This window comes from Lathyrus oleraceus, chromosome 4 (genome assembly GCF_024323335.1).
Source record: "Lathyrus oleraceus cultivar Zhongwan6 chromosome 4, CAAS_Psat_ZW6_1.0, whole genome shotgun sequence".
NCBI classification, from domain to species: Eukaryota; Viridiplantae; Streptophyta; class Magnoliopsida; order Fabales; family Fabaceae; genus Lathyrus; species Lathyrus oleraceus.
In genome coordinates this window covers 252,362,944-252,390,070 of record NC_066582.1, presented here as the reverse complement: position 1 = coordinate 252,390,070, position 27,127 = coordinate 252,362,944, and the positions used below count along the sequence as shown (strand labels likewise).

The 27,127-nt window shown below is 32.4% G+C and overlaps 4 non-coding genes across 4 annotated transcripts; all 4 read left to right on the top strand.

Moving 5' to 3' along the window:
- Positions 1 to 899: 899 nt before the first annotated feature.
- On the top strand, positions 900 to 971 carry TRNAP-AGG (transfer RNA proline (anticodon AGG)). The gene has a single exon. It is a non-coding gene; the product is annotated as a tRNA-Pro (tRNA).
- Positions 972 to 2,817: 1,846 nt separating this feature from the next.
- On the top strand, positions 2,818 to 2,889 carry TRNAP-AGG (transfer RNA proline (anticodon AGG)). The gene has a single exon. It is a non-coding gene; the product is annotated as a tRNA-Pro (tRNA).
- Positions 2,890 to 9,358: 6,469 nt separating this feature from the next.
- On the top strand, positions 9,359 to 9,430 carry TRNAP-AGG (transfer RNA proline (anticodon AGG)). The gene has a single exon. It is a non-coding gene; the product is annotated as a tRNA-Pro (tRNA).
- A 1,816-nt stretch (positions 9,431 to 11,246) lies between these two features.
- TRNAP-AGG (transfer RNA proline (anticodon AGG)) lies at positions 11,247 to 11,318 on the top strand. The gene has a single exon. It is a non-coding gene; the product is annotated as a tRNA-Pro (tRNA).
- Positions 11,319 to 27,127: the final 15,809 nt, after the last annotated feature.

Genomic DNA, 27,127 nt, shown 5'->3' with positions numbered 1-27,127 from the left:
TCCACGAGGATGCTGTACTTGATTAGTGAAAGTACAAGACGAGAAAGGATCCCTAACCCAGAGAGAGAGAGAGAGATAGAGAGAGATAGAGAGAGAGAGATATGATTAGGAATTATAACATTAAAGAGAGAGTTAAGGTAACAAACTAGCACTTGTGGTAGATAGTATGGTTAAATATCAACTTAGGTGGTTTGAACACTTGCGGGCATGACCGTCTTTGAAGGCATGTAAGGAGGACTACTGTACATGGGACAAAATTTGTCACGATTAAACCTTGGTTAAATAGGGTCTCATAAAATATTTACTGCCTTTGAATCATGGTTAAATATAACCTCTATTTGTTTTATCATGGTTCAACTGTAATTAATCTTCACAAGACCTCCAAAAACATGAGATGCTCTACTATGGGAAAATCTAAATATCCTACAGTGAGGAGAATTAAACCATATGGATGGTGGCACAATTGCTAGATGTAGAGAAATTTCATAAAAAACTATTTCATAAATCATTAAGAAATGCATAGTTCCATATTTTGGCTATAATAACATTTATTAACATTATCATTATGACGACTTTTGATTCATGTACCTAACTTGATTGTTATAATAACATTATGATGACTTTTGATTCATGTACCTAACTTGATGTTTGTTGTATAATATTGAGCCAATTTTTGATGGATTGACCCATTTTTTAAAATTTGATCAGTGAACTTGTGTATAGTAATGGAAATGTAAAATTGGCAATACGACCTTCACATAGTAAAATGTTAATAAAATGTGAATGTTGCCAATATAATGATGACATGTGGTAAATAAGAGGGCTATATTCAGTTTTTGCCTATAATAATTGTATGAACTAACTAATTTAGACATTCACTAACAAATCTTAGCATATCTGGGCATTTGGTCTAGTGGTATGATTCTCGCTTAGGGTGCGAGAGGTCTCGAGTTCAATTCTCGGAATGCCCCACTTTTAAGATCTGATTTTTCATTTATTTTTGAAGCTGACATGGTTATCTGAATATCACTAAGCATCAGTTTTTATATTCTTAGCATCTAGCATTTGTGTCACATCACTTTGCTAACTCTTTTTGGTGCCTTACAAAGAAAAAACATGTTAGCTTCTAAGGAATATGTTGCTACTCCAAATGGTCTCATTTTTGCACATAGACTTTTGTTGCAAGTGCAGTCATAGACTTTGACTGTACGATCTCAAATCAATGGTCAATCTTGTTTATAATATATATAATGATTGTGTAATATAACCTGTTGGATCTTAATCATACCTGAGAGTGATTAACATTTATAATATATATAATGATGTGATTAACATTTATACCTGAGATTATATTGGATATGAATATTCGATATAAATCTCGTCTTCCACTTGTTTACTGATGACAAGTGGTGAAAATAAGAGGTATGTACCTCAACTTTTCCCCCTAAAACAATTGTCCGAACTTTGTTATTTACAAACTAAAACTTCGCATATTAGGGAATATGGTCTAGTGGTATAATTCTCGCTTTGGGTTCGAGCGGTCCCGAGTTTGATTCTTGGATTGCCCCTTTATTTTTATTTTGAGGTTGTAGAAGTTTACTATTGTTAAATGTTTAATTCAATTCGAATAAGCCATATATTTATTTTTATATTTGTTTAATATATGGAAACTGACAAACTTGACTTGTTTTCTGGTGTATTAATTAATAACTATTAGGCTTTAGGGGCTGCATATGAATGCCTTGTGATAAATGTTGTGATACATGAATAATGTATTAGTAGCCAAACCTATTTCCCAATATGACAAACTCTTCCTTTTGCAGTCAAAATTGGCTAATAAGTTCTTTTATAGTAATGTGAAAAATTACATTGTTGTATGACATGAAATGTTGGACAATAAAAAGCCAACTGAGGTCCACGAGGATGCTGTACTTGATTAGTGAAAGTACAAGACGAGAAAGGATCTGTAACCCAGAGAGAGAGAGAGAGAAAGAGAGAGAGAGAGAGAGAGAGAGAGATATGATTAGGAATTATAACATTAAAGAGAGAGTTAAGGTAACAAACTAGCACTTGTGGTAGATAGTATGGTTAAATATCAACTTAGGTGGTTTGAACACTTGCGGGCATGACCGTCTTTGAAGGCATGTAAGGTGGACTACTGTACATGGGACACAATTTGTCACGATTAAACCTTGGTTAAATAGGGTCTCATAAATTTTTTACTGCCTTTGAATCATGGTTAAATATAACCTTTATTTGTTTTATCAAGGTTCAAATGTAATTAATCTTCACAAGACCTCCAAAAACATGAGATGCTATACTATGGGAAAATCTAAATATCCTACAGTGAGGAGAATTAAACCATATGGATGGTGGCACAATTGCTAGATGTAGAGAAATTTCATAAAAAACTATTTCATAAATCATTAAGAAATGCAGAGTTCCATATTTTGGCTATAATAACATTTATTAACATTATCATTATGACGACTTTTGATTCATGTACCTAACTTGATTGTTATAATAACATTATGATGACCTTTAATTCATGTACCTAACTTGATGTTTGTTGTATAATATTGAGCCAATTTTAGATGGATTGACCCATTTTTTAAAATTTGATCAGTGAACTTGTGTATAGTAATGGAAATGTAAAATTGGCAATACGACCTTCACATAGTAAAATGTTAATAAAATGTGAATGTTGCCAATATAATGATGACATGTGGTAAATAAGAGGGCTATATTCAGTTTTTGCCTATAATAATTGTATGAACTAACTAATTTAGACATTCACTAAGAAATCTTAGCATATTTGGGCATTTGGTCTAGTGGTATGATTCTCGCTTAGGGTGCGAGAGGTCCCGAGTTCAATTCTCGAAATGCCTCGTTTTTAAGATCTGATTTTTCATTTATTGTTGAAGCTGACATGGTTATCTGAATATCATTAAGCATCAGTTTTTATATTCTTAGCATCTAGCATTTGCGTCACGTCAGTTTGCTAACTCTTTTTGGTACCTTACAAAGAAAAAACATGTTAGCTTCTAAGGAATATGTTGCTACACCAAATGGTCTCATTTTTGCACATAGACTTCTGTTGCAAGTGCAGTCATAGACTTTGACTGTACGATCTCAAATCAATGGTCAATCTTGTTTATAATATATATAATGATTGTGTAATATAACCTGTTGGATCTTAATCATACCTGAGATTGATTAACATTTATAATGATGTGATTTTTGTATCGTAGGAAATCCTAGACTTTATTTATTCTAAGACCATATGGCAGGACCAACATCTGCTACTTAGTAGCGGGTTGCTACAAGCAGATTTGGTCATCACTTGTGTTGGTTGATAAAGGTATTATTCATATGTGTCGTCGATCAATAAATGTGAAAATAACCTCATGAATACCGCCTCTTCTTCAGCTTTTAGAGTTCTGAGTGTATCGAACAACTTGTAAAATTTTGTGAGATGTGTATATGGATCTTCAGAATCTAATCCGGAAAAAGGGTTAGCATAAATAATTTACAATAAATTTGTGTTTATCTCAACTTAGCGAGCATTCGTTTACGACTCAACTATGCAAGTTGGTTGTTTTTACTATTGCGGCACAAGATTCTACCACCATTGTTGTTGTTTTCAAGGTTTTCCATGGTTTCTTGCTTTGAAACAATAGACTCTTCTAGTTCTTTTTTCTTCGCTAGCAATTTTGCTTTTATGGTCTTTCTATTGTTTTTGTGTGCGATTCGTTCTATTTTAGGATCAAACCAAAGTTGTTCTTCCTGAACCTTACCTCGCATAAACAAATTTTAACAATCTAACCAACTGTTAGTAGGTTAGTGACTATAAACAAAATATGCATATATGTAAATAGAATAGTCAAAATGATAAAATATATCACAATGTCTTTAAAAACTAACACCAGTCCCCCGACAACGATGTCATTTTTGTTGTAATGTAGATAACAAGTTCAATTTTATTATCTACATAGAGACTAATTAATATTTTCTATGGTTTTAAGAATGATTTATCAGATGTTTGATTATTTGTGAATACAAAAAGTAAAATAAAAGAATAGAAAATAAAATGAACTTTGGTGTTCAATAGTTTAGAAAATATATTGGGTTAGATTTCATTGACTTATTCTTATATAATATCCTTGATCAGTATTAAGTAACTCTAATCAACTATTAATATTACCTTCCTTTGCTATCATTGCAACTCATGTCTGAGTCAACGATGCAAGATCAATCATATTACCTAATAGACGATCTCTCAGTCTATTAACCAATACAACAACATTAAGTTTCAACAAATTCATACTCATATTGAACCTAAATCTAGGTCTAAACTTTAGAATATCCAATAGATGAAAAGATTAAATCTAGTAGTGACAAGTACCTTTCGCATATCAACTCATACCATGAAAAATATGTTTTAGGTAGATAATCCAAAACAAGCATTAAGAACAAATAATTCATCATATTTGATATAAGGAAGAATTACATTGAACACCACAACCAAGATCAAGACATGAGTATTAGGACGACTAAATCTAACCCGAAAATAGAAATTATCTACACTTACTCATCATAGCCTTACAATTGATCCCTGGAAGAAAGATGTTGAAAAACATCTGTTTCAGATTTCTTGAACAACGTTTTTGCCTTCAGTCTTCCCCTCTTTTTCTTTCAGGTTGTATTTTTGGTATATAATGGACTTTTTCACTCCGAACAAGGAATTCTACATAATTACACCAAATTATCTTCAAATGAAGTTTTTGAACCTCTATTTATAGGGTTATGTCCTACCATTCTCGCTAAGTTAAGTTCAAAGTTTATTTATTACATCTACAATCTTCACCATTAAGAAATGTCAGTTCATCCTGCAAGTGGTCTTGACCGCCATAACCTCGCTTGGCTTGCCTCAAGCTCGCTTAATGAGCAAACCCTTTTTCCTCCATGAAGTAACTTAGCCCTAAACTTATCTAAACCACCAAGCTAGCTCCATGCGCTTTCTAGTGAACTTTGGTTCTTGGGTGAGGTTATTGACTTTTAAGCATTATTTTGTTGTCCTTTTATGGCTAGCGAGATCTTATTATTGTCTAAGCGAGAATTGGTGTTTGAATGGTGCATTTTATATGCTTTTGGTGTTTGGTCCTTTTTACATGTATTTAGTAAACACACTTTTAAAAAATTCATACAGGTGTTTTATTATGTTTTCTTGATAAATTGATGATTTTTTTATTGATTACTTGTCAAATAAGCCAGTAAGTGTCTAAGCATTTTGCATATTTTGACCTTATCATATATAAATGGTACATTGTGAATCCTGGAATGAGAGAAAACTTAGAGACCAAAGACTATTTATAAGCTTGATTATACCATTAATAATTATAAAGTCATTAATAGAATTAAAAGATAATTATCACCCAATATAATGACCCATTAAAAGTCATTATCACCTAATATAATGACCATTAAATTTAACACCCTTAAAAAAATTAAAAACTTCTAAAATATATAGACTATTTAAATGCAGGTTTTTAATAATAATCAATTTATAAATGTTAGAGTATTACACACCACGATAGAGAGTCTTTCTTTCCTACTTCAAATTCATCATTATTTACGATATTTTGGGTTAAGGGGTCGTTGCTGAATGAAAGTAGATCGTACCACATGTCATCTTTATCATAGAGACATGGTCATTTCCATTTGCTAAGTAGGGCATCATTGAATACCTCTAAATCTTTGAACCTCTATACCACAATCTTTCTTTCTTTTACATGCATTTTCTCAGCTTACCCAACAAATCTTTTCTTGGTCCGTGCATCCAATCCATAAAAACTTCTTCAGAATAACATTTTTTTTATAGATTTGTACAATGATAAATAGTATAGTGGTATGGTTATAAGAATTTATAAATGATACACATCTCAAAGATCCTTAATATAGTTATCTTAAATGTTGATTTCATATAGCTTTGATACTCCTTAAGTTATCAGTTGAGTCTTTCCTAAATAATATAGTGTTGTCTATAAACTATAGGATGTCGAATTTGAAGTTATGCGTTAATTGATATCCCTCATAATCTCCATTTAGGATTGCTTCATGACATAAATTGGTAAACCCTTGAGCTATTATTAAAAATATAAAGGGTGATAATGACTCTCCTTGGCATAATCCACGACCCATATGAAATTCCTTTATTGGGATCCCATTCAGTAATATTGACTTACAACTATTAAAAATACAAAATCTTATCCACCTAATCCATTTCCATCCAAAGCTTATTCTTTGAAGCTTACATTTCAGATGTACTCATTCAACACAATCATATGCCTTCTAAAAAATATTGAAGATGAGGCATTGATCTTTTCTTCTTTTGGCTAAATCAATTATCCGCTAAGAATATTTTTTCTTAGATGAAGGCAATTTAGAATTTTAAAATGACTTTTCCTAGCACCAACCTTAATCTTGCAACTAGTAGCTTTGCAATAATTTTGTAAAGGCAACCAATTTGGGCCTATAGTCACTTAGATCTTGAAGGTGGGTTGAATTTGGATATTAATGTTGGGTGTTATTTACTACACCCCATGTAGTGATAACACATTATATGGAAACTCCAAAATTTTCTTCTTATACTCTAGATTTTAAAATTCAGATACGTTCATTCTACAATAAAATCATTTCATGATTGAGGCACCTAAATTTTGTCAAAAATTGGTCAGAATTTCAATCTCCGAATTAATCTTGCATGTGTATTTTTGTGTGTTTTTTTAAATCATAGTTTTGGATTCTAAACTCCGGATTAAACTCATGATAGTATTTTCCACTCATTGACACTAAGTTAGAAGAAAATTGATTTTTTTTTAATAAACTTACATTATAAGTCATTTATAAATCAAACCCACGATAAACCATATACATTTGTCACTTAATAATAAGAACAAAATAGAAGGACTAATGCGTATATATGAATGCCAAAATGTCAAATATAAAATGCCAATATGTCATAATCAACCAAAATATAAACCATAATACAAAAATATCAAAATATACAAAATAAAATTCCACTACTCTGTATATTTGACGCCCATGTTCCACCTTTGCCGCTGGTACTATAATGCATGCCATGCCTCTGCTATGATGGCTCGTAGAGTGGCCATTTGAGGAGTGTCTTCCTCAAACTCGTACATAGCTATGCCATTTATCCCAATTCTCATCAACAGCCATGTAGAGGACATTGGTTCTAGCATCAACGACATAGTCTCTAGGTATGCCCTGCATATATCCGAAGTGACACATGACTCACTCAGGTAAATGTGGGTACATAACTCGAGACCCACATGTTGAGATATCCCTGGTTGTAGGGCTTCCAACTGTTGAGATATCCCACATAGTCACTACGAGGTGTTTGTAAGTTTCCACTGTCTTTGATGGATTCAAATTTTTATTGTAAGAAAAGAAGAGATCTGATGGCATTATAAACTTTGAGGTTATATTGCAGTTAACATATGAGGTTTCTTCCTTTATCAAAATTAAAGGGAATGGTTCAAAAAGGAAACTTATTGGCTTTGATAGAAGCTTACTTCACTATATATAACAATAACACAAAAAATCCTAATAAATACGATAACCACAATGGTTAAGGCCTAGACATTAGCACTGTATGAGAAATTGGGAGCAGAGACAGAAATCCAAATGCATCATCAATCTCAGCATTGTTGGGCTTGCATTGCTTCATCAAAGAGGTTTTTGATGTATAATTTGATTTGCATATTGTATTTATTTTCACATGACACGAAAGAACTATGGTATTAGATGTTGATAACATTAACATTTTGATTTCAATGTTGTTTTGCTTCAGTCTTGATCAAATTACATAATGAGATTATATTGGATATGAATATTCGATATAAATCTCGTCTTCCACTTGTTTACTGATGACAAGTGGTGAAAATAAGAGGCATGTACCTCAACTTTTCCCCCTAAAACAATTGTCCCAACTTCGTTATTTACAAACTAAAATTTCGCATATTAGGGAATTTGGTCTAGTGGTATAATTCTCGCTTTGGGTTCGAGAGGTCCTGAGTTTGATTCTCGGATTGCCCCTTTATTTTTATTTTGAGGTTGTAGAAGTTTACTATTGTTAAATGTTTAATTCAATTCGAATAAGCCATATATTTATTTTTATATTTGTTTAATATATGAAAACTGACAAACTTGACTTGTTTTCTGGTGTATTAATTAATAACTATTAGGCTTTAGGGGCTGCATATGAATGCCTTGTGATAAATGTTGTGATACATGAATAATGTATTAGTAGCCAAACCTATTTCCCAACATGAAAAACTCTTCCTTTTGCAGTCAAAATTGGCTAATAAGTTCTTTTATAGTAATGTGAAAAATTACATTGTTGTATGACATGAAATGTTGGACAATAAAAAGCCAAATGATGTCCACGAGGATGCTGTACTTGATTAGTGAAAGTACAAGACGAGAAAGGATCCCTAACCCAGAGAGAGAGAGAGAGAGAGAGAGAGAGAGAGATATGATTAGGAATTATAACATTAAAGAGAGAGTTAAGGTAACAAACTAGCACTTGTGGTAGATAGTATGGTTAAATATCAACTTAGGTGGTTTGAACACTTGCGGGCATGACCGTCTTTGAAGGCATGTAAGGAGGACTACTGTACATGGGACAAAATTTGTCACGATTAAACCTTGGTTAAATAGGGTCTCATAAAATGTTTACTGCCTTTGAATCATGGTTAAATATAGCCTCTATTTGTTTTATCATGGTTCAACTGTAATTAATCTTCACAAGACCTCCAAAAACATGAGATGCTCTACTATGGGAAAATCTAAATATCCTACAGTGAGGAGAATTAAACCATATGGATGGTGGCACAATTGCTAGATGTAGAGAAATTTCATAAAAAACTATTTCATAAATCATTAAGAAATGCAGAGTTCCATATTTTGGCTATAATAACATTTATTAACATTATCATTATGACGACTTTTGATTCATGTACCTAACTTGATTGTTATAATAACATTATGATGACTTTTGATTCATGTACCTAACTTGATGTTTGTTGTATAATATTGAGCCAATTTTAGATGCATTGACCCATTTTTTAAAATTTGATCAGTGAACTTGTGTATAGTAATGGAAATGTAAAATTGGCAATACGACCTTCACATAGTAAAATATTAATAAAATGTGAATGTTGCCAATATAATGATGACATGTGGTAAATAAGAGGGCTATATTCAATTTTTGCCTATAATAATTGTATGAACTAACTAATTTAGACATTCACTAAGAAATCTTAGCATATTTGGGCATTTGGTCTAGTGGTATGATTCTCGCTTAGGGTGCGAGAGGTCCCGAGTTCAATTCTCGGAATGCCCCATTTTTAAGATCTGATTTTTCATTTATTGTTGAAGCTGACATGGTTATCTGAATATCACTAAGCATCAGTTTTTATATGCTTAGCATCTAGCATTTGTGTCACGTCACTTTGCTAATTCTTTTTGGTGCCTTACAAAGAAAAAACATGTTAGCTTCTAAGGAATATGTTGCAACACCGAATGGTCTCATTTTTGCACATAGATTTCTGTTGCAAGTGAAGTCATAGACTTTGACTGTACGATCTCAAATCAATGGTCAATCTTGTTTATAATATATATAATGATTGTGTAATATAACCTGTTGGATCTTAATCATACCTGAGATTGATTAACATTTATAATATATATAATGATGTGATTAACATTTATACCTGAGATTATATTGGATATGAATATTCGATATAAATCTCGTTTTCCACTTGTTTACTGATGACAAGTGGTGAAAATAAGAGGTATGTACCTCAACTTTTCCCCCTAAAACAGTTGTCCCAACTTTGTTATTTACAAACTAAAACTTCGCATATTAGGGAATATGGTCTAGTGGTATAATTCTCGCTTTGGGTTCGAGCGGTCCCGAGTTTGATTCTTGGATTGCCCATTTATTTTTATTTTGAGGTTGTAGAAGTTTACTATTGTTAAATGTTTAATTCAATTCGAATAAGCCATATATTTATTTTTATATTTGTTTAATATATGGAAACTGACAAACTTGACTTGTTTTCTGGTGTATTAATTAATAACTATTAGGCTTTAGGGGCTGCATATGAATGCCTTGTGATAAATGTTGTGATACATGAATACTGTATTAGTAGCCAAACCTATATCCCAACATGACAAACTCTTCCTTTTGCAGTCAAAATTGGCTAATAAGTTCTTTTATAGTAATGTGAAAAATTGCATTGTTGTATGACATGAAATGTTGGACAATAAAAAGCCAACTGAGGTCCACGAGGATGCTGTACTTGATTAGTGAAAGTACAAGACGAGAAAGGATCTGTAACCCAGAGAGAGAGAGAGATATGATTAGGAATTATAACATTAAAGAGAGAGTTAAGGTAACAAACTAGCACTTGTGGTAGATAGTATGGTTAAATATCAACTTAGGTGGTTTGAACACTTGCGGGCATGACCGTCTTTGAAGGCATGTAAGGTGGACTACTGTACATGGGACAAAATTTGTCACGATTAAACCTTGGTTAAATAGGGTCTCATAAATTTTTTACTGCCTTTGAATCATGGTTAAATATAACCTCTATTTGTTTTATCATGGTTCAACTATAATTAATCTTCACAAGACCTCACAAAACATGAGATGCTCTACTATGGGAAAATCTAAATATCCTACAGTGAGGAGAATTAAACCATATGGATGGTGGCACAATTGTTACATGTAGAGAAATTTCATAAAAAACTATTTCATAAATCATTAAGAAATGCAGAGTTCCATATTTTGGCTATAATAACATTTATTAACATTATCATTATGACGACTTTTGATTCATGTACCTAACTTGATTGTTATAATAACATTATGATGACTTTTAATTCATGTACCTAACTTGATGTTTGTTGTATAATATTGAGCCAATTTTAGATGGATTGACCCATTTTTTAAAATTTGATCAGTGAACTTGTGTATAGTAATGGAAATGTAAAATTGGCAATACGACCTTCACATAGTAAAATGTTAATAAAATGTGAATGTTGCCAATATAATGATGACATGTGGTAAATAAGAGGGCTATATTCAGTTTTTGCCTATAATAATTGTATGAACTAACTAATTTAGACATTCACTAACAAATCTTAGCATATCTGGGCATTTGGTCTAGTGGTATGATTCTCGCTTAGGGTGCGAGAGGTCTTGAGTTCAATTCTCGGAATGCCCCACTTTTAAGATCTGATTTTTCATTTATTTTTGAAGCTGACATGGTTATCTGAATATCACTAAGCATCAGTTTTTATATTCTTAGCATCTAGCATTTGTGTCACATCACTTTGCTAACTCTTTTTGGTGCCTTACAAAGAAAAAACATGTTAGCTTCTAAGGAATATGTTGCTACTCCAAATGGTCTAATTTTTGCACATAGACTTTTGTTGCAACTGCAGTCATAGACTTTGACTGTACGATCTCAAATCAATGGTCAATCTTGTTTATAATATATATAATGATTGTGTAATATAACCTGTTGGATCTTAATCATACCTGAGATTGATTAACATTTATAATGATGTGATTTTTGTATCGTAGGAAATCCTAGACTTTATTTATTCTAAGACCATATGGCAGGACCAACATCTGCTACTTAGTAGCGGGTTGCTACAAGCAGATTTGGTCATCACTTGTGTTGGTTGATAAAGGTATTATTCATATGTGTCGTCGATCAATAAATGTGAAAATAACCTCATGAATACCGCCTCTTCTTCAGCTTTTAGAGTTCCGAGTGTATCGAACAACTTGTAAAATTTTGTGAGATGTGTATATGGATCTTCAGAATCTAATCCGGAAAAAGGGTTAGCATAAATAATTTACAATAAATTTGTGTTTATCTCAACTTAGCGAGCATTCGTTTACGATTCAACTATGCAAGTTGGTTGTTTTTTACTATTGCGGCACAAGATTCTACCACCATTGTTGTTGTTTTCAAGGTTTTCCATGGTTTCTTGCTTTGAAACAATAGACTCTTCTAGTTCTTTTTTCTTCGCTAGCAATTTTGCTTTTATGGTCTTTCTATTGTTTCTGTGTGCGATTCGTTCTATTTTAGGATCAAACCAAAGTTGTTCTTCATGAACCTTACCTCGCATAAACAAATTTTAACGTACTAACCAACTGTTAGTAGGTTAGTGACTATAAACAAAATATGCATATATGTAAATAGAATAGTCAAAATGATAAAATATATCACAATGTCTTTAAAAACTAACACCAGTCCCCCGACAACGATGTCATTTTTGTTGTATTGTAGATAACAAGTTCAATTTTATTATCTACATAGAGACTAATTAATATTTTCTATGGTTTTAAGAATGATTTATCAGATGTTTGATTATTTGTGAATACAAAAAGTAAAATAAAAGAATAGAAAATAAAATGAACTTTGGTGTTCAATAGTTGAGAAAATATATTGGGTTAGATTTCATTGACTTATTCTTATATAATATCCTTGATCAGTATTAAGTAACTCTAATCAACTATTAATATTACCTTCCTTTGCTATCACTGTAACTCATGTCTGAGTCAACGATGCAAGATCAATCATATTACCTAATAGGCGATCTCTCAGTCTATTAACCAATACAACAACATTAAGTTTCAACAAATTCATACTCATATTGAACCTAAATCTAGGTCTAAACTTTAGAATATCCAATAGATGAAAAGATTAAATCTAGTAGTGACAAGTACCTTTCGCATATCAACTCATACCATGAAAAATATGTTTTAGGTAGATAATCCAAAACAAGCATTAAGAACAAATAATTCATCCATATTAGATATAAGGAAGAATTACATTGAACACCACGACCAAGATCAAGACATGAGTATTAGGACGACTAAATCTAACCCGAAAATAGAAAGTATCTACACTTACTCATCATAGCCTTACAATTGATCCCTGGAAGAAAGATGTTGAAAAACATCTGTTTCAGATTTCTTGAACAATGTTTCTGCCTTCAGTCTTCCCCTCTTTTTCTTTCATGTTGCATTTTTGGTATATAATGGACTTTTTCACTCCAAACAAGGAATTCTACATAATTACACCAAATTATCTTCAAATGAAGTTTTTGAACCTCTATTTATAGGGTTATGTCCTACCATTCTCGCTAAGTTAAGTTCAAAGTTTATTTATTACATCTACAATCTTAACCATTAAGAAATGTCAGTTCATCCTGCAAGTGGTCTTGACCGCCTTAACCTCGCTTAGCTTGCCTCAAGCTCGCTTAGTGAGCAAACCCTTTTTTTGCCATGAAGTAACTTAGCCCTAAAGTTATCTAAACCACCAAGCTAGCTCCATGCGCTTTCTAGTGAACTTTGGTTCTTGGGTGAGGTTATTGACTTTTAAGCATTATTTTGTTGTCCTTTTATGGCTTAGCGAGATCCTATTATTGTCTAAGCGAGCATTGGTGTTTGAATGGTGCATTTTATATGCTTTTGGTGTTTGGTCCTTTTTACATGTATTTAGTAAACACACTTTTAAAAAATTCATACAGGTGTTTTATTATGTTTTCTTGATAAATTGATGATTTTTTTATTGATGACTTGTCAAATAAGTCAGTAAGTGTCTAAGCATTTTGCATATTTTGACCTTATCATATACAAATGGTACATTGTGAATACTGGAATGAGAGAAAACTTAGAGACCAAAGACTATTTATAAGCTTGATTATACCATTAATAATTCTAAAGTCATTAATATAATTAAAAGATAATTATCACCCAATATAATGACCCATTAAAAGTCATTATCACCTAATATAATGACCATTAAATTTAACACCCTTAAAAAAAATAAAAACTTCCAAAATATATAGACTATTTAAATGCAGGTTTTTAATAATAATCAATTTATAAATGTTAGAGTATTACACACCACGATAGAGAGTCTTTCTTTCCTACTTCAAATTCATCATTATTTGCGATATTTTGGGTTAAGGGGTCGTTGCTGAATGAAAGTAGATCGTACCACATGTCATCTTTATCATAGAGACATCGTCATTTCCATTTGCTAAGTAGGGCATCATTGAATACCTCTAAATCTTTGAACCTCTATACCACCATCTTTCTTTCTTTTACATGCATTTTCTCAGCTTACCCAACAAATCTTTTCTTGGTCCGTGCATCCAATCCATAAAAACTTCTTCAGAATAAACATTTTTTTATAGATTTGTACAATGATAAATAGTATAGTGGTATGGTTATAAGAATTTATAAATGATACACATCTCAAAGATACTTAATATAGTTATCTTAAATGTTGATTTCATATAGCTTTGATACTCCTTAAGTTATCAGTTGAGTCTTTCCTAAATAATATAGTGTTGTCTATAAACTATAGGATGTTGAATTTAAAGTTATGCGTTAATTGATATCCCTCATAATCTCCATTTAGGATTGCTTCATGACATAAATTGGTAAACCCTTGAGCTATTATTAAAAATATAAAGGGTGATAATGACTCTCCTTAGCATAATCCACGGCCCATATGAAATTCCTCTATTGGGATCCCATTCAGTAATATTGACTTACAACTATTAAAAATACAAAATCTTATCCACCTAATCCATTTCCATCCAAAGCTTATTCTTTGAAGCATACATTTCAGATGTACTCATTCAACACAATCATATGCCTTCTCAAAAATATTGAAGATGAGGCATTGATCTTTTCTTCTTTTGGTTAAATCAATTATCCGCTAAGAATTTTTTTTTCTTAGATGAAGGCAATTTAGAATTTTAAAATGACTTTTCCTAGCACCAACCTTAATCTTGCAACTAGTAGCTTTGCAATAATTTTGTAAAGGCAACCAATTTGGGCCTATAGTCACTTAGATCTTGAAGGTGGGTTGAATTTGGATATTAATGTTGGGTGTTATTTACTACACCCCATGTAGTGATAACACATTATATGGAAACTCCAAAATTCTCTGCCTATACTCTAGATTTTAAAATTCAGATACGTTCATTCTACAACAAAATCATTTCATGATTGAGGCACCCAAATTTTGTCAAAAATTGGTCAGAATTTCAATCTCTGAATTAGTCTTGCATGTGTATTTTTGTGTGTTTTTTTAAATCATAGTTTTGGATTCTAAACTCCGGATTAAACTCATGATAGTATTTTACACTCATTGACACTAAGTTAGAAGAAAATTGATTTTTTTTAATAAACTTACATTATAAGTCATTTATAAATCAAACCCACGATAAACCATATACATTTGTCACTTAATAATAAGAACAAAATAGAAGGACTAATGCATATATATGAATGCCAAAATGTCAAATATGAAATGTCAAATATGAAATGTCAAATATAAAATGTCAATATGTCATAATCAACCAAAATATAAACCATAATACAAAAATATCAAAATATACAAAATAAAATTCCACTACTCCGTATATTTAACGCCCATGTTCCTCCTTTGCCGCTGGTACTACAATGCATGCCATGCCTCTGCTATGATGGCTCGTAGAGTGGCCATCTGAAGAGTGTCTTCCTCAAACTCGCACATAGCTATGGCATTTATCCCAATAGCTACAACACGATGATATATCAGTAACACATCAATGATATGGTTTACCCTTGCCTGCTCCCCCTCTAAGATCTCTTGATGAGCTGGCTTCGGATGAACTCTTTCTGCATCTGGTGTCTTGTACGGATATGACACTATAAAACCATTGGATTTAGATGTATATTATACTCCATGGACGAGGAACAGACACACGACGTACATCCTCTATAATTAAATGATCATAGTATACTGCAAAAATCTCATCAACACACATGTGGAGGACATTGGTTGTAGCATCAACGCTAAAGTCTCTGGATATGCACTACATATATACGAAGTGATGCCTGACTCGCTTAGGTAAATGTGGGTACATAAGTCGAGACCCACATGACAGTCATCCAAAATATAAGGCATACGACTTAAAATATATATCATAAAGCATAAAACTATTTAAGCAATGGATGTATTTGAAATCAAAAAAGTAAAATAAATGAGCAACTTACCAAAGCAATGGAGTAGAATTTCATATACACGCAATGTAGTGGAGTAAAGACTTGATAAACTTTAATGTAATGGATAAAATCTTAGAGAATGCTTAAAAATGAGGAGAACAGGCTCTATAACACAAATGAGGAGAAACTTCATGTTTCTCTATTTTTTTCTCTTTTGTAGAAATGAAAATGGGGAAGGAGAGAGAAATGTGCAAGTTTACTTAAACAGAAGCGTCAGGATTCCAATCTCCGTAAAAAATCTGGATGTTGGAATCTTGAATATTTTTTAAATTGTGGTTCTAAGGTTGAACATAGCTGTGGTGTGTTAGGTATGTCCGAAGTTCAATCTCAATAATTGACTATACGGATTCCAAAGTCTAGAATTTTTTAATGGGTTAAATATGTTTGTAGTACTCCTAAATATCTCATATTTCATGTTTAATCCCTGAACAAAATTTCTTTTAAGAATGGTCCCCATAAAAAAAATTTATCCACACTTTTGGTCCTTCCTGAAATTTAGCGACGATTTTTACAATTTAACGAAAGAATTAGCGACGTATTTAGCGACTAAACGACTGAATTATCGACGGTTTTAGCATAAAGGGTCAAAAGTGGATAAAACTTTTTAAGATGATCATTCTTTAAAAAAGAATTTTTGAGAGATTAAAAGCGAAATATATAATATTTAGAAAAACACAAACATATTTAGCCATTTTTTATTATCTAATTTTGACGTACTTTAGAGATAGATTGTTGTGAATTACGTCTCGATTTTAAAATTTGGATTGGAAGATTATTTTTAGAATCATATATTATTATTATTATTCTTTATTTATTTATTGTAGAGAAGAAAAAAACACATCAATGTTTTATTTTTTATAAAATTTCATTTTGAAATTTGTTCTAAATCTAAATATAATTTGAGTTGGCGCTTTCACTTCACCATACTAATACAAGCTAAAAGCATTTGAGATCGGTCAAAAATACATCATTCTTATTTCCCAAGCAAATGGATAATATTTCTTTAGTTGTTTATATGCATATAGTCAAACTCAATAATTCAAACTAAAACTGAATAAAAAATAGAGATGAATATAATTCTTGTTTCCCAAGCAATTTGATAATAATTTTCTAGTTGTTTATTCATATAAGTCAAAATCAATAATTCAAACTAAAACTAAATAGTAAAAAATAGAGGTGAATATAATTCTTGATTCCCAAGCAATTGGATAATATTTTTTAGTGTTCTTTTGCCACTGACATACTTCAAGATTAATAATCAAAACTAAGGTAAAGGTTGAACTTAAGCTTAACAAGATATTGCCATTAATATTAGAGTGATGAAATTGAGGATTATACATTTGATGAAATTTGAGACTTTCCTGTCATACCTTTGGATAATGATACTAATTCTAAGTAAAATTAAGTTGATGGAGAATAAACTTGGATTTAATCTAAAACTCCGAAGAATAATGTGATATTAAATAGAAAGTGTGACTTTAAATACATTTGACTTTTTACACGAGTTATAGTTTTTTTTCTTCATAATTTTAATTATTTTTATTAATAATATTTCATCCGTTTCAAATTATATATTAGGTAAATATATTTGTTCTGCATTTTATGATTTTTATAATATTAATGAAATATATTTTTTTTTTATTAATGATAAAATATATTTTCTTTTAAAAGATCCATAAAGCATAATTATAATTAGAACCAAATATAATTTTTTTTAAAGTTATCAATGAAACCATTTCATCTTCATCATTTAAAACAACAATACTTTAATATTTTAGAAAAATGAGTTTAACTCACTTACATTTATCAAGCAAATGGGTCAACGATCTTAATCCTTAAAATTTACAAAAATAGGGAATTGAATTACACTCACTTACATTTATAAAATTAAAAAAAAATAAAAAAAATAAAAAAAGTATCTCTCAATAATATCAGATGGGTGTAATTTGCAAGAATGAATGAAAAAAGTATATGTCATGATGCGTAGACGAACTTATATATGATTAGGGGTTAAAACTACTTCGGATTGGTCCAGATCAGAATGCCGAAAACCGTGGAATTTGATTCAATGGATGATGATGAATGAGTAGTCTGGATCCAGTGTGCAGTCCTCTAACGAAGGTCTACATGTTCATCTTCAACTTCGAGGTATACTGGAGTGGGCCTTTGATGTTGGGTCAGTCTTGTTGGGCAGTTTGGTCGGCTTAGAACAATTTCCTCCCAAGTCATTGCTACAATATATGAAGCTAAGTTTGTGATAGAAACTTGGAGACTGGCCTCTAGACTAGTCTTCTTCGCTGCATCGATGTGCTCAGGCAGGTCTATATATTGGAGACGGGGTCAGAGACATATTGAGTAAGAGTAGATGACATCGAGAACACGCGTATTGGATGCTTATCTTGTAACTGGAATGTTCGCAATTTAACTTCTTCATGTGTCCCTAAGCTTCAAGGGACATAATATGCCTTGAGGTCATTCCAATGTTGTGATAATATTGAGGCCTAATGGTTCGCTTGTGCATTTTCCTCGATCTTTGACAGCGGTTAGGGATATCGCTTACTGCCAATATATAAATGCCAAAAGGAGGAACCTAATTCTCTTTTTTCTTTCCTTATTTGTTACAGCCATAATCTTTTCGCTTCTTTGGTGTTGTGCCCAGCCCATCATGTTTATGTTCTCATTGTTCCCAGTCTTTCTTTCTCTATTTTAACAACACCCTTGGATATTAGGTGATTCAATATCCTTGTACCTGAGACTTTGTGGTTACTGAAGGTAATAATCATTATTCCCCATTTTATTGTTTCATTTGTCGTTTGTTAGGATACTTTGTGCAACTTTCATGGAAAACTCAAAGGCTGACGTTGTTGTTCAAGGGGATGTACTTATGCTGGCATTGGTCTCAAGGAAGTCTCTAGGGGTCTGCTTTCACAACCTTACCTTTAACTAACCCATAACATGTAGACGACTTTGGGCGAGAACGAAAATCTAAAAGTTATATTATGGCACACATGTGTGATTTTATTTGTGACCCAACTAATAATGAAGTTATGTGGTTGGTAGAATCTTAATCATGTGATTAAAATTATGGTCATTCTTTTATATCTATTGATAATGGATAGGGAACGTATTGAGGTAACCAGCTGAATAAGTGGGAGTTTGGAGGTGAAGATCGGTCGTCATGGGTGGACTTGGAGATGTTGAACATAATTTCCTTCTATGCCAATAAATGAGCTTTGGGTAATACTTTCACTAAGGAGGGTCCCTACTCTGATTGGGGGTGGTCTCCCTAAAGGGTGTGTTCTTCCTCTCCACGAATGTGTATTTTCTCAGATAGGGCTATGGCTTCCCTTTAACGAGTTCAAGATGGAGGTCCTCAAGCATATATGAATCCCCCTTCATAAATACATAGTGTGAATTGTGCTTATGTAAATGTATTTCAATACTAGTGTAAATACAAGAGGGGTTTTCGAGTTTGACATTTTTCTTTCATCTTTTTAACATCCAACATACCTCAACGGATCCAGAACGTGGGTCATGGTTTTCTCTTCCTTAGACAAGTCAGAAAGTTGTTTAAGGTATATGTTGATAGCATGAAAAACTTCATGAGTTTATATTATCTGGTCACACCCCTTCAATAAGATTTCTCATGAGAGTATTTATGAGACCCAATTTGATGTGTTCCTCTAGGTGTATTGATAAACTCCCTAAGTTTCGACGCCAAAACCATATATTGGTATGGCCAGGGACATACCTTTATCCTCCATGTGACTTGTATCGGGAGGAGACGTATGTGAAGAATAAGCTTACAAGTTTAAGGGAAGGTCTTGAAGTTGATGATGGTGTTAGACCCTTCGATGTCAGGTATGACAAGCAAAAAAGCATGATATTAAGTCTCGACTGCTGGTGGAAGTGGACACTAGAGAGGAGAGGCATAACATTTTAGTTGGAACGACAACCTTACTTGTTCGTTTAATCATTATGTAATGGGTGCTACTATTAATATCCATTTCCTATTTTTTGCATATGAGATGGGTTTTCTCAAAATGATGCTCTTGATGAGAAAAATGTCAAAGAATAAACCCTCTACACCCAATGTCATAATTATGTCGGTTATGGAGAAAGCCTCCCTTGACGACAGTCCTAAATTTTATCTCATCCATTCTTCCCCATCCGGAACGGACTGAGGTGTAAGTTTTTGCCTTGCCTAGTGGTAATCAAGTTCAGATCCAAAGGTCTTCCCGCCGACCAGGGGGTGAGAACTTTCCAAGGTAATAATCTAAAGGAACTGGAGAAGGTTCATGAAGACGAGATGTTGACGTTGACTTTTACTTAACAAACCCTTCTTTAAGAGGCCTTAAGGTAGAAGTTTGTAGCGGTAAATTCATGATCATCAAGCTATGGATAAGCTAGACGTCAATTAAACCAGAGTCGTCACCACGCTTTTATTGTTTCCAAGGGAAAAGGGAAAAGCACGAACAAAATCCAAAAGATAAGAAGTTTTCAAATCAAAACTAATAAAATGCCATAGATTACAGGTAAGGGGTTTGGTTACACAGAGGGAAGGTGTTAGCACCCAAAGTGTCCTAGGTACACTTAGGGAGCCCTTTTTTGTGTGCAGATGTGTTTTTGTACAAAAGATGTTTTCAATAAATATAGTAGAGGGATGAGAAAAGAATTCATTAATTATATCTTTGTGTTTGATAAGGCCTTCGAACTTGTGCCTATGTACCAACATAAAATGAGGGATCAAAACCTCATAGTCCGTGGTATAAATTTCAAAGTGAGTGCATTGCTTTTAACAAAATTTTAAAGTTTGACAAAGGCACAAGAGGCCTAGAAATGGTTTGAATGAGTGTTAGTTCTTTTTGTCTTTTGAAATTTTAAGTCAAGTATAGTTAAGTTTATTTACAAATTGATTAAGAAAAGAGTTTTGAAAATGCAATGGCATAAGGCCAAAGTTTCTAATTTGCAATATGGTCAAAGTTTTGAAAAAAAAATACAAGCAAATAAGATTTTTAAAAGGAGAGAGAGATTTGAAATCAAAGAAATGGGAAGGAGATGAAGAGACTAATGCTAAGCAAAAATTTAAAAGTTAAGAGTTGAAAACATCTAACCAATGGGCTGCAATCCAATAGACAAGAATGTCATATAGAAACCCAAAATTCCCTTGGACTTTAGAGTCAAGCAACAATCAATATACAAACAACAAGTTGAAGAGCAAGGCATCAAATAGCCACATCCAAGCTTAGTAACTCCAGGATCTTCTTCAAAATTTTCCATGTATCAGATGACTTCGAAGATGGCATTAGGCACAAGTTCAAAATAACAACTTCACTATAATCATGTTGCAGATGAACTCAAATGGATCTTCAATATTGTATCAGATGGAGGTTCACTTCACAAGCGCTTGGTTTCATGAAAGTTGACATTGGTCAAGTCCTTTGCATAAGGAGTGTTGCATAAATTCTAAGTCCAATAGTCTCATATCACATCAACAGTCCACACAAAATGTTTTTTTAGGGTTTTTGTTCTTATTATGTACATTAAGGTCAAAATGAACACACAAGCAAACAAATATATATAAACACAATATATCACAAAATATGGGCCAAGTGGACAAAGGAAAAATGACATTAAAGTAAACAACTTGAATGGTATAAATAATGGCAAATGAATAAGGCTTAAAATTAAAGTGCATTAAAAGTAAATGAATTGAAATTAAATGTTAGTTGTTAGTTGATTAGAAGTTAGTATTGCTTTTGCTTTTATTTTTGTTTAAGTTATTCTTTGGAGAACACTCAACCCACTTATCACAAGCATGAATCCTTGAACCAAGACATCTTCCAAAGGAAGGAAAAAAGGTCAAGTTTCCACACAATACCATGAAAGATGGGAGACTTATAATCTCACTAACTAGAATGATATGCCTTTTGTGTCAAAATTTAGCGCTATGTTAAGCAATCGTAATTGGACTTATGTAGAAGTCATAACTATTTGAGGTCGGGTAATAGAACTTTGGTGTTAATGCATGTTAGAGACATAGTATAATGGACTATGCTCATGAAACATACCACACACAAAAAGAATATGCAAAGTGGGGGGCCTAATCTCATCCATACTTATGTTGATTTTGCAATCAACTAGCCTTAGGATATATAAATATTATAGGTCCATGACATGAATGAATAAAGAAGGGAAAAGAGATGAAGAGGGAGGGGAAATGGATCAAACACAAATTGGTCAAAGGAGGACTTTTACCAAATTAAGATCATTCATTCATTTTGGGAGATGGAATGTACATTCCATCAATCCCCTAAATCTAATGATCTTAACCTAGCAAAGTCAAATTAACCTTGACCAAGGCCCAACAACACAAGTCAAACTCACAAAGTCAATTAAAATGGCTCTACACAATTTATTTGTCATTTAATCAATTGAAAATAATAAAAAAAATGCATTAAATTAAATTATGGTTGGTCAATTTCCTAAAACCTCATCAAAACACCAAAGAAATGGCCATGAAATTTATCATAGGTCAAACAAGGTCAAAGGACCTTAGAGAAAAAAATTCAGAATTTTTGGAAACTTAAAAGTATTTTTAAACAATTAAAAGTATTCAAAAAATCAATTAAATTATTAAAAATATTAATAATGATCCACAAAATAATTTTAATTCAAAAAATGAAAGAGGAATTTGTTTAAATTATTTTGGTGAAACTCTCATATTTTTTGGATCAATATTAAATTTAATATGAATTAATGAAAATAAAACAAATAAAATGAAAATCAATTAATCAGAAAAAACGTGAACCACTTGATCTCCCTCATTAATTGAGATGGCAGATCAAGTGGATGAAAACACGCGTTCCATGGTACACTCAAGTTAGCGTGCCACACAGTTGGTATTCAAAAGGAACGCTCAAGATTAAAACAAATTGAACTGATCATGTGGCTCTGGACCATGTCACCTCATTGCTGGAGCAAAGCGTCGGTCGTCTTCTCAGGCGACCTTGGCCGGATTGGTCCACTCGTCACCATCACAAAAATGAAAAAGAAGGACATGATCTTAAAGAGAAAATGGCACTAATCTCGAATCTGACCTCAATTCAACCTAACTCCAAGTATATTGAGAGATACATGGAGTTGAAATTTGAGGTACATGAACTGAGTTGCTTCGATTTTTCCTCAAAGCAACTCAATCTTCTTGCCTACATTGGTAGGACTTCAAACAACCAAGGATCCAGGAGAATCAATGAGAAATGAGAGAGAATCGAAGAGAAGAAAAAAATCTGGAAAATACCTTCAATGTTGTGCAGAACTTGATCTCCCTTGCTTCAATACATGCTTGATCTTGCTTAGGAAGCTTGCAGAAGTGGCTTAGGATTGGTACAAAGCTTTGGATCCTGGAGTTTTTGAATCTCCAATCAGTAAGATTCAAACTCAATTTTCAAATGAAAATTCTCAGGTTTTCCTTTCAAATGTGAGGGTTTCAAGTGTGGGAGGCAAAGCTGGCACGCAAGGGTCCTTATTTCTGATGCCAAGAGCTCTTATTTATAACCAATTTAAATGTTATTTGCACCTTCCAAAATGTTTCCAAATTTGGCAATTGAGTGATGCATGCTTGCATGGGCGTGTACAGGCCCATGGAGCTACTCAATTAAGTCCATAATCACATGCAATTGAGTCTGAAAGTGGATTGGGATGCAAGGCAAAAATGTGCAGCTGTTTGAAGTTTGACCCTTGCCAAATGATGTAGCTATGTTCAGATTATGCGCAGACCCCTTAAACTTTATCCAAAATGGATGAAATCGGACTCTTTGGAAAGGTTAGATCAAGAGGAACAACTCTCATGTTGAACACTTTTCCATTTGAAGCTTGTATCATGATGAGTTTTGAGGTGGAAGTTTGGAAATTTCAACATGCCAAAAACTTTTCTAAGTGTCAAGCCATATGTTCAATTATTCCACCTTAGCTAACTTTTCATGTGAGCTTCAAATGAGAAACGTGTCTTCATCAAAGTTGTGGCTCTTTCAAAAAACTTCAAAATGGTCACAAATGTGACCCTATTTGGATTTGGGATGAATGAGTTATGCATTTTTGAAGTTGAGGAAAATCACTTGTTCAATGGTATTGGTCCAAAATGACCTAAAATGTATCCTCATATCATATGCTCATAAAAGTTGAATTATCTATTCCTCCAAACATCAAAGTTGAATTAGGCACCTTGAATTTGATTGTTCAACTTGGAAATATTTCATCTCATAAAAATTGAGCAAGTTATGGCCTTGGGAAGTTGACCTTCAAATTAGGGTTTAGACAAAATGACCTATAATCTTTCAACATAAAAAATGACTTTCCAAGCAAAACTAGCTCTAGACCTAAACATGAAAGTTGTTCGGAATGTCATTTCGAGTAACCTTTCTCTTGGAATAATTTTCATATGATGAAAATTGTAGGAAATAGGGTCTAGGGATCCCCAGTTTTGATCAGATGTATTCCTCTGGTTAACCACCATCAACCAACTTGCTAACTTTCAATTCTCTTGACTTTTGGGACTCATGGGAGATCATATATGCATAAGATGATGAAATTTGAAGTGTCCCTTGAAATATTTGATCAATTGTTAAAGAAGCTTGGTGAAGAAGTTACACAAGATACCCAGATGAACTAGGGTTTCCAAGGCAAACCAATCCCAAACTCTTGAAGAATTATTGATCAAAATAACATTTAGAGATAATGTGGACTCTGTCGCACCCCAAAATTTGACTTTGGCTTTGTTGACCACATCTTGATTAATCTCGTTGTCTCGTATTCATCTCAATTTCTTAAACTTCGCGTGACAACTGGTTTGATTAGGTTTTGTGTGTTTTCGTTGCTTACCGTGTTGTATTTCGTTGTTTTAGCAAAACCTGGCCGATATCGTTGCCTCGTATTTATCTCGCTTATCTCTGTTGTGCGTGGCATCGCTTCGATTAGGTTTTGTGCGTTTTTATCTATTTAATTGTTTGTTTGTCGGTATTTTGACTGTATTTCGAATATATTAGAGTTTTCGTATTGTCCGATTATTTGTGATTGTGTTTGTCAGCGTTTTTCGTGATGTCGTGTTGATTTTATTATTGCCTAGGGTTGTTTATTTAATTACGTGTTGTGCCGTGTGATTTAATCGAGTCTGTTTGAGTCGTGTTGTTGATTTTATTGGTTTACCGATTTACTGGTTTATTGGTTTTATCAATTTGTCTGTTTTGCTATGCAAATTGTCATCGTTTTTATCGCGTTCGTGTCGCTCGATTTTATCGTATTTTAATCGTGTGCCGTTTAATATTATTTGTGCTTAATATTAATTGTGTTTAGTTGTTAATTAGTTTATTTAATTAGGATTAATGTTATATTAGTTTATTATTATTATTATATATATATAAATTATATTATTAATTTATGTTAGATATTTTTTAGGTTTCTTATTGTTTAAGTAATCTAAATATATATTATTAATTTATGTTAGATATTTTTTAGGTTTCTTATTGTTTAAGTAATCTAAATATATATATATATATATATATATATATATATATATATATATATATATATATATATATATATATATATATATATAGGTGTGGTTAGTAAGAAAAGGGAAGAAAAAGGAGGGATCAGTAAGGAAAAAACGTGTGGTGAGAGAAACAGAGAATTGAAAAGAAATATTTTTCCAAAAGCATTACCGTATTTCACTTGTTCTTCATTTTCGGTAACCCAAAATCGTCCCGATTATTCACCGAAACACAAAACCGATTTCATATCTTTGAAGTTCGTCGAGTCCAGGTCACAAATATCCAAGGTTCATTTCATTCCGGCGTCGTTTCACCGATCAAAAGCGACGTTGAAGTCAGGTACTCACGAAGGCAGCCAGCACTGCGTCGGTGACGGTTTCCAGCTTTCGGTCGATCATTTGGACGATCAGAAGTTCATCCTCTTCACACAAGGTAATATTTTTCACTTATCTCTGAAATCGGCAAAGTTCCGGCTTGCCGACATGTGTTTTAATATATTATTTATCTAAATATATATATATATATTATTTTTGTCTATTATATATTATTTGTCTAAATGTACATATATATTATTTTTGTCTACTATATATTTATTGTCTAAATATAAATATATATATATATATATATATATATATATATATATATATATATATATATATATATATTACTTTTGTTTACTAAATATTGTTTATCTTTTATTATTATTTTGCATATATGTTTTATTTAAATGTTAGTTAAATTAATTATTTGTTTAAATGTTTATTTTAATTAAATGTTTATATCAAATGTTTATTTTGTCTAAAGTAAATGTTTATATTGTTTTTTTATATTTGTTTATGTTGTTACTAACCGTTTCGTTTCAGTTTCAGCTCGATTAACTCCACTAACTATTCGTAATACTAACTATTCATAGCTAACTGTGTTGTAATAATTTACTTTCTCGCATTTTTTATGTTCTGTATTGTGTGTTTAATCGTATTGTTCACGTTTTATGTTAAAAAATCGAAAAATCCAAAAAAGAGAAACCCGATGCGATTCCAACGGTCGCCGTTTAAGAAACCCTTTTCACACACTCACAAGCTTACTCTTGGGCTTCCTTATAATGAGCCCATTTATTTATTGTATCAGGGTTTAGGCTCATTCAAATCTTTTGCCAGCTTTGGCTTTTCAGTTTAAAAACATTTTCAAAAGGACGTGTCAGTCTCGAAGCCTCCCGCCTAGGTCGAGCAAGAGATGGCAAGACACGCCAATCTAAAATCAACAAAACAGACTTTCCCCTTTTCTTTTGGGAGAACTACGTGGATTCTGATTTCTCCATTGCGCCTTGAAGATACGTAGGCATGAAGTCTACGACTTTATCGAGTCCAAAAACAATAAAATCAAGTTCTTTTCTCATCTCCCC